A 13,192-nucleotide genomic window follows, 5' to 3' on the forward strand; every position below is an offset into this window, starting at 1 on the left:
TCAAAATGAGATGCCAAAAAACTTTGGATCCCACAGTTCTTTATAGGGACAACCTTGCTTTCCAGTTTTGTTTTGTTTTTTTCTTTGTAGAGTCCTGATTATTTTACCTTGATTGACAGTTAGAAGTCCTATTGACTAATTGGAAGGCAATACCAAATGTATTGGTGTTAACTTAAGACAGACATCCCTTTGATTCTTTGACTAAATTTTTGGCATCTTTCTCCCTTTGGATATCGATACTTAAATTCAGAGTGTTCTCTAATGTTGCTTTTTATTTCTGTCCAGCTGATAGGATGATGATTCTGTTCCTTGTTAACAGAGATTCCCTTTTGGAAAATCCCCTGTGAAAACCTTCATTGGAGATAGTCTTGACGCATAAATACGTAAGGGAAATCTTCTTAGGTTAGGATTTAAACGTCTTCAGAATGAAGGGAAAAGAGATAGAAAGCATATTTGGCAACACAAAACCAATTTTGTTGTTGTTGTTGTTGTTGTTAACTTAGGCCAGAAAGTGATTTCTTGCAAAGATCTTTGTGAATCTTACCCTGCTCCTTGTATGAAAAGGGACAGGTTTGGTGACACGATGGTGGGTGGGATGGTTGTCCTTATGGTGTGGTGGGAGCTCTGTTGCAGATCAGCTAAAAGGCAGGAAGATTCTTCTGTCCTTACCCAAGGGGTGCTGTCTGTTGTACCGACTAAACAATTCTCTTGGCAGCTTTTCCTCTTAGGTAGTTGCTTTCCGTCTGGAGAGTCTGAGCGGTGGAAGTGATCCTTACCTGGGAAGCCATACTTCCTTAGCCCTTATGTTTGCCAATTCAGACTAGACTCTGACCCCTATTCAAAGCCCAGCTTTTAAAACTTCAGCAGCAAAGGAACTGAGCAGCGTTTACCTTATGAGTAAAATATCTTTGTCCCTTTCCCCATTCTTTCCCTTTAAAGCTAATAGAAGACAAGACTCTCCTGGGAAATGAGTGCTTGGCATTGCACTTTAACCTTTCACACTTTCTGGTCAGCGGTACGTTAGTCTAGACTTACAGCAGTTACACACTAGGCTAAACTTATACATTGTAAAGCTGGGCTTATCCTGTGAGAGTGCTAGTTCTTGGGCAGTCACTGAGGCTCAATATCTGGGTATGGTGTTCTTTTAGTCTAGGGGTTGGAAAAGAAATAGGTAAATAGACACTTGGGACACTTGGGAAGAAATGACATCTATAGACAGAGAGCTGATGCTGTGGGCTCAGTGGTGTTTGTGCCACTTTCAAAGATTGGTAAAACACGTAAAAGCAACGGTCATACGAGGAAAAGCCCTTTCCTTTCTGCACAAGCTTCTTACTTTCCCATAACCCTACTCCCCGGGCCAGGCCACCATAGTTAATGGTTTTCATGTATTTCCCTCCTCCTGCTCTCAGCTGCATGTGCAGTTGCATGTGTTTACAGGTGTCTTTTACCCGCGATGCATCTGAGATATGTTTCTGTATTATCATCCACTCCAGTCTCATTTAAAAAAGACCGGATTTATTCATTTTCCAAAGTTTTACTAGTTCCATGTTAGTAAACATTAGGTCATTACTCGTCTTTTGTATACAGTGCTATGAGAAAGACTTTTAAGCAAGTGCTTGAGCATTTATAGTGTACTCCATCTGTGGAGCACAGTTTTGGATGTATGACTGTGAAGTTGGCACTTAGGTTATGAACATGAAAAATTTGTTTTATATTAGACTTTATTTTATAGTAGAAGATAATGTTTTCTCAGGCACAGGAGGAGGAAGAATTAAAAAACTTTATGTTCTTTACCCATCACTTCCTTTTAAAAAGTATTGTTAACTAGGTGACTCCATGTCACTGCCTGTTGTCAACACCTGGGGGGGTTAAGCCAGGGGACAGAGTGTGAGGCTACTGTGGTCTATACAGCATGTGGTGAGGCCGTGTCTCAAGTCAAATTGCAAATGTGTTTTATAAGTTAATTTAAGACATTTTGCAGTGTTAGATTGTTACATTGGTAAATGTCAGAATACTGTAGCTGAAGACTGGGGCTGACAAACGTAAACCACTGACATTTGGTAAAATGGCCGTAGCTTGTAGGTTTGTTTCAGAGTTTAAATTTTCTGTTAATTAAAAACTTATATAGCTGGGTGTGGTGGCACACACCTTTAATTCAGCACTTGGGAGGCAAAGGCAGATCTCGGTGAATTCAGGGCCAGCCTAGTCCATATAGCCACTTCTAGGCCTATTACGGTTACATACAAAAACAAACAAACAAAAAACAAACAAAAACAAACGAAACCACCACCATCAACAAAAATAATAAGAAACAACTTGTATCTAGCTTTCATTTTTGCCCTGCTAAAGTTAACTGACATCAGTCAGAAGAGAACGAAGTGACCTGGAGTTTCTTCTTTACCATCCATATCCTACTTTAAGGAGAGTGAATGATAGAACCTGAGAGCCAGAAACCCTTTTGCAATCCAGAGCACTGGTGGTGGAGTCCTTTGTCAAAGCAGGAAGTAGGTATATAGATTTAGACTTTATTCTGCAAAGAGTTAGTAAGCAGAATAAGGGAGGTTTAGAATTTAATGTGAAGTTTTCTGTAGGTGACTCATGGCCAGGGGGACGTTCAGGAGCCTTTGTCCTTTTGAAATGAGACAGAGAGGCTCAAGTGTGGTGAAGCTGGAGCTCATGAGTGGCAGTTTCCCTGGATGCTGTCCAGGGTCTATTTTGAGGCCCTGTCAAAACTTGCCTGACAGATCTACCGCATAACCGTAATCTGGCCTGGCCCTGCTGCAAGTCAGGAAGGCCTGTGGTTTAGGGAAAGTGGCAACTGCAGAAGAGGGAGTTCTGAGGGAGGGAAGCCTTCAGACGACTGACGCTGAGGTGGGCTGAGAATCTGCTGAGCATTCGTGTCACGTATCCTAGCACCCAGGTGTTCTCTGCTTTAGCATCCAGGCTTTTGTTTTCTGTTTATTTATTTATTTTTGGAAAGAGTTTGATTGCAGAGAACTAAAGAGGAATTTTTTAGGATAATGTGTATGAGGAGGAACATAGGATTGTCCCAGCTTAATGTGTCATAGTCTGATTCTGGGAGCTTTTGACAAGAATCAGTTACAATGATTGTCTTACACACACACACACACACACACACTGCTATGGATTCAGGGAGGACACATCCCAAGTTGAAATTGTCTAACTCAGAGTCTTTCACACTTTCCACTGCGATCTTGGAGTAACGACTGTTTTACAGGAGAGTTTGGAATTCACACAGCTAGATTATCTTCTTTCTCTGTTTCTCCCATGAAAGAGTTGTGGAATCATATAGCTTATTTAATTTTCTTCATTTTATTTTGTATGCATGTGGGTGTGGGTATGTAAGTTAGAGAACAAGTTGAAAGACTTGGGTCTCCTACTATCTGGCTCCAGGGGATCAAATTCTGGTTGTGAAACTTAGGGCAAGCAAGTGAGCCTTCTGGCCCTGAAGTTGTACCTTTAAACTCTTGCTTTTTAGCAGACTACATAGCTGTCTCTTTGTGCTGTGTAGTGAATGGAAGCGTTGGTGTTCTCTATGTTTAGTGAGCACTTAGGCTTAAAGTTCTCTCGGTGATCTCACTTCTTTGACTAGAAAGCTGTTGGACAACTTACTGTTACACCCTCCGACCAAGGTTCATGTCCTGGCTCACTGCAGAGCTGTTCCACAGTCGAGGGTTTCTGAAGGATTCACCTTGTAGCTGTACTTTATAGGTGTGAACCTATAGATGATTGCTGGTCTTTTGTGTTACATGAGGTTGTCACTCCAGGCTGTTCACTTCTGGGGTCATTAACATTTCATGGTGATGTCTTTAGGATTCAGTGTAAGAAGTGAGCAATGGTTTCTTTCTCTTCTGTTATTTGGTTTATTCCTATTACTTCTTCCTGTTCTCGGGTTTTCCTCCCTAGAACAATAAAACAAAACAAAGACGAGAACTTTGGGTGGACTGAGTGGTCCAGAATTGGGAGAGACCTTTTAGTGCCTATCAGTGTGTTTTATTTCCTGACAAGTGAGCTGCTTCATGCCCCTGCAACACTGTGCCAGGACCACAAACTCATGTTTCCATTGTTCTTATTGGGGACCTTGTATATGTCTTAAGGCTTCTTCATATGAGCATCACATTTTAAGCTAGTTGTGATATAGTGGATGTATTTATTGCCTTTGAAAACACTGGGATTTTAGGCTGTTTTCTTTAGGCAGTTAGTTATTCTTTCTGTAGTCCCCACATTCCCACAGAAACATTTTAGCTAGGAATTAAAGTATACTCTCTACAAACAGTAAGATGTTAAGATACTTATTTTCCTGTTAAACCATGTTTAATAAAAATTGAATAAATTTAGCAAACACATGTTTTTACTTAAAAAAAAAATTAAGTAATCCAGCTAAGTGATTCAGTAGTTGTAGGATTAAAGATAAATATTTCAGTTTCAAATAAACCCCTCCTCCCCCCCAACTCCGTGTTATGGATAATGCTTTATTCCTGTGTCTTGCCAAATGCACCTAGTTTTATTTTTTTGATTATGGTAAAACTTAAATAGCATTGCCATATTGGCATTTTCCATTCTTTTCATTGTGGAAGATATATGCAATGTAAGTCTCCTCTACCCCTTTTTTTGAGTGCTGGGGACTGGGTCCAGGGACTCGCACATATTACATAAACCCTCTGCCTCTGATGTCCACCCTAACCCCTTAAACCGTGTGTAATTGTGCAATTCTGTGCCATTACAGTGCATTGAGAGTGTGGTGCAGCTGCCCAAGCATCCGTCTCCAGGAGGTTTTCATCAGCCTAACCTGAAAGCCCCCCATCAGATTGTAATGCTTGCTTCCTTTAGCCCTTGAAAGCCACTTGGCTACTTTGTCTCCATGATTTAAGTACTCTACTCTAGGTACAGCACATATTTGTGGGATTATCTGCCCTCTGTGTTTGGCTTATTTTATGTAGCTTAAAGCCATCAAAGACACTCCTGTTGTAGCATGTATGTTTGACTTCTGTTGAAGGTGTCCTACCTTTTGGTTATTGTGAATAATGCTGCCAGGGACATGGGTATATGCCTATGCGTTCAAATCCCAGTTGGTTATTTTGTGTACGTAACCAGGAAGGGAAGTGCTGGACCCTGCTGATTTCATGTCTGAATCTTTGAGACTCGCCATGCTGTTCTCCATGGTGGCTGCACTCAAGCGTTCATGCGCATGCTGCCTACCAACCCTTGGTATTTTCTCTGTTCTTTATTTTTTATTATTTATTTATTTATTTTTTTGCTCACGAAAGCCATCTTAATGAGTTTGTGAAGAATATCTCCTCGTGATTTTGATTTGTATTTTCTTAATTACTAATAATGTTGAGTACCTTTTTATGCGTTTATTAGCCACTTCTGTCTTTGTAGAACACACTAGCCTTATCTTTGCCTCTCTAGCACTGAGATTAAAGATGTGTGCCACCTACCTGACCCATTTCTTAATTTAAAATTATTTTATTTTATGTGTATGGGTGTTTTGCCTCATGAATGTCTGTGCGCCATGTCCATGCAGTACTCTTGGAGGGAGGCCACATGACATCAGATCCCCTTGCAGCTGAGTTAAAGATGATTGTTGTTAGCTTCCTGTGGGTGCTGACAGTCAAACTTAGTTCTCTGGAAGAGCAGCCCGTATTCTTCACTGCTAATTGTATCTCTAGCTTCATGTCTTTTAAATCATTGGTTATATTACTACATGTACACACACACACACACACACACGCACAGTGTGAGGTTCTGTATCTAGGTGTGTGTACATATGCCCACAGCATTCATATGGAGGTTAGAGACAGCTTTACGGAGATTCTTTCCTCCTGTGTTTACATGGGTTTGAGGGATCGAACTCAGGCCATCATCAGGCTTGGTGGCAGATACTTTCTCATCTGCTGAGCCATCTTATTGGTCCTAATTTGTTTTTGTTACTGAGTTTTAATTTTTTATATATCATAGATAGCAACCCTATTTACAAGTGTTTTTCTTCGTTAGATTGTCTTTTTTTTACTATTTATAGTGGGCTTTGATGCACAAAATTTAAATTTGGTAAAATCTAGTTTGCCTATTATTATCTTTAATTTTGTCAAATTTGACAAGACCTGGTTGTCAAATCCTGTCATGAAGATTTTCCCGTATGTTTTCTTTGAAAAGACTTATAGATCATATACTTATATATACTTACAGATCATATACTGATATATATTTATAGATCTTATACTTATATATACTTAAGATCATATACTTAGGTTTTGATGCACCATGTGTTAACTTTTGATGTTTTGTGATGAGCTTAGCCTTTCACACCTAAGCCATCTCAAACCCATGAGTTAACTTTTATATATTGTGTAATCAAAGGGTCTAACTTTATTCAGTTATGAATTTGTCAGTACCACTATTTATTGGAAAAATGATCCATTCTCTTTTGGATGGTTTTGGTACCTCTGTTGACAATCATTTGACCATACCTGTGGGAATTTATATATGGGCCATTTAACTGATCTATGGGTCTGCTTTATGCTTGTAACATACCATTTTAATTACTATAGTTTTCTAGTAAAATTTTAGATCAAGAAGGATTGAGGGGAAAGGGTTTATTTGGCCTAAAATTCGAGATCACAGTTCATTATTGTGGGGAAGTCAAGGCAGAAACTTAGAGCCCACATTCTACCTGTGGTAGAGTAAGGAAATGAATGTGTCTGTGCTGCTGAGCTGCTGGTTGATAGCTTGCTTCCCACTAGTGGAGTTCAGAGCCCACCCAGGCAGTGAACTGGGTCAGATAATCTTCTCGCAGACACCACAGGCTCCTGAGCTAGGCAGTTCTTAGTTAAGACTGTTTCCCTGGTGTGCCAGGTCGTCAGTTAAGATGAACAGCACACTGGGCTTTTGTTAGAATTATACTGAATTTGTGCATTGTTTAGACCACTTTTACAGTTTTAATAGTGCTGTCTTTCGATTTCTGGACATGGATGGTGTCTTTTGATTAACTTATGTTTTCCCTAATTTCTTTCACAGTATTTGCAATGTATATCTTTTGCTTCCTTGGTTAAGTTTATTCCTAAGTATTTTATTCTTTTTAATGCTATCATCAATGAAATTGCTTTTTGAGTTTTCCTTTTGGATTGTTGGTATATAGAAGCAAATTCTCTCTCTCCCCCCTCTCTCTCCCTCTCTCTTTCCTTCCCTCCTTCCTTCCCTCTCCCTCCCTTTCTCTCCCTCTCTCCCTCTCTCTTCCCCCTTCTCTCTCCCTCCCTCTCCCTTTCTCTCCCTCTCACCTTCTTTCCCTCTCTCTCTCTTCCTCTCTCTCTCTCTCTCTCTCCTCTTCCTTTCCCCTTCCTCCCCTCCCTTCCATCTCCAAGGTATGTCCCTACCATGTGTCTGCATTAGTTTTTATATTTTCTAACTCTGCATAGGTTTTGTTGTTGTTGAGAGATTTAGAGGTTGGAACGACTGTGTGTAATTATACAAATTTAGGAGCTTAAGACAGCATGTCTGTTATTGCCCTTGTTTCTGTGTGACAGGAGTCTGAGACTGGTTGAGCTGAGTCCTCTGTGGTGTGTTGAGTGAGGCCGAACTGAAGGTGTTGACCCAGCTGAGTCTCACCTGGAGACTTAACTGGGGGAAAAATCCACTTCCAAATCATGTAGGTTGCCACAAGAATTGGTTTTCTTGTGATTTAGCACCGAGGCTTCTTTAACTGGAGATCACTTTACTCCTGAAGACTGCTGTCCCCTAGCTCCTGGGGCAGCCTGCAGTTGTTTGTAGTTCTTGTATTTCATCAAGCCACCACAGGAATCTGTGCAGCAGTCACCTAGCACCACAGTCTTACATAATGTAACACAGTCACAGGAGTGCCATCCTATGTCCTCTGCCGTTCTCTGTAGGTCAGAAGTAAATCTCAGGTCCCACCCATAGGCTTCCTGTGCCAGGGATAGTTACACAATGGTGTGAATACTAGAAAAGAGATTCAGGGCAGGGGGCCATCTAAGAATTTGTTATAGCTGGTTACAAAATGACACATTGTATATACCTTCTTTGTTTAAAGAAATGTATGTTTTTAAATGTTACTGCCTTCAGAAGTACAGATGGTTTAATTGTTATTTTGTAATATGCTTTTAAATGTTACTGTCTTCAGAATTATGGTTGGTTTAATTGTTATTTTGTTATTGTTCCTCCCCACCCCCAACCCCTGTCTGGATCTGACTATAATTCATGCTGTCCTAAATTTACTATATAGCTCATGCTGGCCTCTAACCAATGGCGAGCCTCTTCAGCCTCCCATGTGCTGGGAATGTGGTATGAATTATCCCTAGCTTTCATTTCTTGTTTACCTCCTAGTTCACCTCCTTGTAGCATTCCAATTTTGAACTCAACAATTGATGATTTCATTATAATAAAATATTGTTTATTACTAAGCTGCATATTATATTTTTATTAAAAATTGCATAATTTTCTGTTTATATATTGCTTCCACCCATATGTTTCAGCAGTTTTTCATTTTTTCCAGATTTTTTTGTATTTATCAGCATGTAACATAAGTAGTAGCTAGTTTAAGGAATATGGAAAAATATAAAACAAAATGGTTAAAGAATAACATAAGCATCAGTATTCTCATTTCTAAGCTAAGAAATTATTTATGACAGATATCTGGGATGGTCCCTCAGGACTACTTTTCCTGGCACCTACTGTCCTCCACCTGGTCACAGTCACATTTGACACATCAGTGGTGCCCCAACTCCTGAAGTTTCCTTCACTCTTGTATGTATTCATTCCTGCCCAATGTGCTGTTTAGTTTTGAAAACCTGGAAACCTGTTTGAGTTTTAGAGCAGTTTAATTGCTTTTGTGGTGCTGGAGACTGAACACAGGGCTTTTTGCATGTCTGGCCCTACCACTGTGTAATACCCATGACTCGGGTTGACCACTTTAACAGTCTCTAAATCTTAACACAGCCAACCCTTTTTCCTCTTCTCACATTTACATCCTTGTCTACTGTAAGCTGGGAACCCGTCAGACGTGTAACCTGTTCCATAAGCACCCAGAGTTTAGCTCTAGGACTCTTATCCCTTAGGGCCGCGGAGGGCTGCGCTGGTGCTTTGCATCTGGCTGACACATGCCAGGATAAAGAGAGGGGGTGTGGTAGATTTCAGAACATTTGATAGCAGGCCTGGACCATGTTTGCTCTTGCCCACATCACATTGTCAAGAATGCAATGAAATGACCGTGCTTATCCAAGGGTGAGAACATAACATAACTCTGGGTCCAGGCAGAAAAGGGAAACAGCTTGGTGAATGGTAACCGGTCTTGGCCATGGTGTGTCTTTTTGAGCGGCATATTGTTTGGTGTTGGAAAACCGAGTGGCAGTGGAAGGAAAGTCAGGCTCTGGATAGGAAAATCACAAGTCTTCCTTGAGCCCTTGGTGGGTATGTTTTGGGGAAAACTTGCTAATGAGTTCTGAGAAACACATAGCTCATCATAATCAAGTCATTTATTGTAGCTGAACTGTTTACAAGGGATTGGTGAGTATCTGGAAGAAACGTGGTTAGGGAAGCCGACTACTTGGTATGTTTTTGCCTTTGAGCGCATCATGGTCTAGTTCTCAGAGAGAGAAGTTAAACACCCTGTTGGGAAGCAGATCAGCTCTTCCAGGCATCAGAGAAGGGGACCACAGGAAAACTCAAGGTGGGCTCAAGGTGGACTAAACAACTTAGGAAAACCTGGACTGAATTTAGGTCAAAGGGACATCCCAAAGACTGTAGTAACCACAGTGATCCTCTGTTAGGTTTTTTGCATTATATGGCTTCAGTTTTTTTCCTGGAATATCAGTCTCCCACTGAGGACCCCTAATGCTCCTCATTTGTGTTAGGTTGATTTCTTTCTTTCTTTCTTTTTTTTCTTTCTTTCTTTCTTTCTTTCTTTCTTTCTTTCTTTCTTTCTTTCTTTCTTTCTTTCTTTAGATTTATTTATTTATTTATTTATTTATTTATTTATTATATGTAAGTACACTGTAGCTGTCTTCAGATACACCAGAGGGCATCCGGGCATCTGATCTCATTACAGATGGTTGTAAGCCACCATGTGGTTGCTGGGATTTGAACTCAGGACCTCTGGAAGAGCAGTCAGTGCTCTTAACCACTAAGCCATCTCACCAGCCCTAGATTTATTTCTTATATGCTCAGGTCTTTTGTCCTTTTTGATTAGATAAACATTTTAATAGCTTACTGAAAAAAGGGGTAAAATAGGTGAGTGCAGTTTTGAGCCCTTATATATCTGGAATGTCTTTCATAGTCAAGGTTGAGAAGAGTGTGGCTTGATTGGGCTACAGGTCACTTGTAGGTTATCTGTGATTTTGCTTCAAGAATTTATCTTGCTTCCATAACTCCTTCTAGAAGTCTGAAGGTGTTCTGTTAGCTTTTATATAACAGCCTTTCCTAGTCTCAGAGGCCTGCTGCTGTCTCATTTCCCGTGTTTAAATTTACCGTGATAGCTTGCTGTGGTACTCCTGATGTGAGTCAGCACTGGTGTTGAGCTGGCCTTTCAGTCTGGAAGCTGTCCTCAGCCTCCGCATGGCCTCTCTCATCCTGTCAGAACTCTCCTCAGTTTCTCCAGTGTTAGCATTTCAGACCCTACTCCCTGTGCTTATTTAAATTTTGACTCTTTATTTTCTGTCTTTTTTTTTTCTTCTGTGAGATTCCTGAACTTCATTTGCCAATTTGTCTAAGAAATTGTTATTATTAATTAATTAATTTGGGACTGGGTTTCTCTGTAGTCCTGACTGTCCCCAAACTCATTTTGTAGACCATACTGGCCTTGAACTCACCGAGATCTACCTGCCTCTGCATCCTGAGTGGTGGGACAAAAGGCATGCACTACCACCATCTGTCCATCCATCCATCCATCCATCCATCCATTCTTCCTTCCTTCCTTCCTTCCTTCCTTCCTTCCTTCCTTCCTTCCTTCCTTCCTTTCTTTTGGGGGGGGAGGTTTCGAGACAGGGTTTCTCTGTATAGCCCTGGCTGTCCTGGAACTCACTTTGTAGACCAGGCTGGCCTTGAACTCAGAAATCCACCTGCTTCTGCCTCCTGAGTGCTGGGATTAAAGGTGTGCGCCACCACGCCTGGCTTCTTTATTTCTTTATTGAGGTAAAATATACATATCACAGCACTTACCCACTTAAAGCAATAGTCTTCGCAATGGTTCTTAATGCATTTACAGAGCTGTCTAGCCACCACCACCACTGTCTGAGCCCAGAGCCTTTCATTACCCCCAGAAGAAGCACTGCCTTCACTTCCCTCCCTCTAGGCTTGGGAAGCAGGGTCTGCTTTCTGTCTTTGTGTGTCACCTCTAATGGACATGTTACAGAAATATCTGCAATATGTAATCTTTGTTTCTGGCTTGGCTGTGGATAGAGTCTTGGAGGTCTAACTGCATATTATATAGAGACTTTAAAAGTAATGTTGATGGGGGGGCGTGGCCCTTATGCGTGCCACTTAGAGATGCTGCACAGCTCTGTAGAAGACACTGCTTATTTCTTTTTGGAGTCAATTTTACAGGTCCTTATGCTGAAACAGTCACTGCTGGCTCTCCTCAGTTAACCTTTCTCCACGTAGCTTTATGCATCTTCGCTATTTAAATTATGGCTTCCAACTGGCCACCCGTGCCGCAAAACTTAGGATTTATTGGAGTTTAAGGAAGTAAATGAGTAATTGTGGTTACTCTTTATGTCTAACTGGAACTAACTGAAGTCTTCCATTTTTTTCTTCCATTTATTTGTGTGCTTGCTTGTTGTACTCTTGTGTCTGATGTAGGTATGTAGAGGAGTTGCTTCTCTCCATCGTGTGGGCCTTGGGGTTGACCTCAGGTCATCATGTTTGGTAGCAAGTTCCTACCCACTGAGCCATCACTCTGCTCCATAGCGTTTTATTTTGAAGGCATTGACATCAGCAATTCATGTTTGAAATTATGATCATATGTGTATATATTAAACTTTGAATATGGAGTTGAAAAAAATCAAACTAATTGAAGTGAGGATCTCCACAGCCCCTCTTGTGCTCTAGGTCAAGACTCAAGGTCTCCAGCCCTGTGCCACACCGCCCTCCAGCTGTCCTTCTACCCAGCTACTCTAGTCCATTGTGGGAAGTAGACCTTTAGGCCCTAAGTTTCCTATGATAACTGGCACACAGAGCCAGTTTTTGTGAGGTTATAGTTCTCATTCATTCATTTCACATTTACTGTGCCTCCTGCAGTGCCTAGGCTGTGTGATGACACAGAAGCGTGGAGGAGGGGCCTGGGTAGGTAGCTTGGCCAAAGTGTGTTTACCTAGATATGCAAGGCACCACAACCAGTCACAACTGTGAACAAGGTACAGAATTTCCAGCCAGCAATTCTTAGAGACCAGATGCCCCTGTATTCAGTTTATTGTTATAGTTTCAAAGTTGGTTATTATAAGTTTATTGTTGCTTTTTGTATGTGTATTACATGTGTGGTGTTTGTGTGTACATGTATGTGGAGGTTAGAGAGTGAAACAGTCAGGTGTCCCCAGTTGTTCTCTATGTATCAAGTCACTGTCTGTCTGGGCGTCTGGGGCCTGCTGCTGACTTGTCTAGCTAGCCAGCTTGCCCCAGCTTGCCTTTTACATGGCTGCTGGCAGTGCAGACTCCTGTCCTCACACTTCTACAGCAAGGACTTGTTTCTGAGCTGTCTCCCAGCTCAGGTTCATGCTCTTCAGCTAGGAAGTAGTGCGGTTACGTTTTAAGGTGATGCTTTAGTCAGAAGAATTTAAAACTTAAAGCTGGAAGTATGAATGTTTTGTCTTGTGCATAGTTTTGTATGTGCATAGTTTGACACATTTGCTGGCTTGGTTTATATGCTATTTTTCATCTTTTTTACCGAATAGGCATATTACATTTGCCTTTTCTTGTTTCCCTTGAGTTTTTCGAAACTGCCGTTTATTACATGGTGTTGATCAGTGTGACATTAAGCTATTAGCCTCAGCTTGCGCCATTTTCTGTTTTGTTTTATTATAGATTAAAAAGAAATTGGGGCAATCATGTTTATTCATGTAATTTTGTTTTTTTAAATTTATTTATGTGTTTTGTTTTATGTATGAGTGCTCTGTCTGGATACACACCTACATGCTCGAAGAGGACACCAGGTCATGAACCACCATGT

The 13,192-nt window shown here is 40.9% G+C and overlaps 1 protein-coding gene across 16 annotated transcripts in view; it reads left to right on the forward strand.

Annotated features, from left to right (window-relative positions):
• Lrrfip2 (LRR binding FLII interacting protein 2) overlaps nt 1-13,192 on the forward strand; it is a 106,280-nt gene that overhangs the window by 1,833 nt on the left and 91,255 nt on the right. The gene's annotated exons all lie outside the window — the stretch shown is intronic.

This window comes from Mus caroli, unplaced genomic scaffold (assembly GCF_978045245.1).
Source record: "Mus caroli unplaced genomic scaffold, Mus_caroli_1 scaffold_11, whole genome shotgun sequence".
Taxonomy (NCBI): Eukaryota; Metazoa; Chordata; class Mammalia; order Rodentia; family Muridae; genus Mus; species Mus caroli.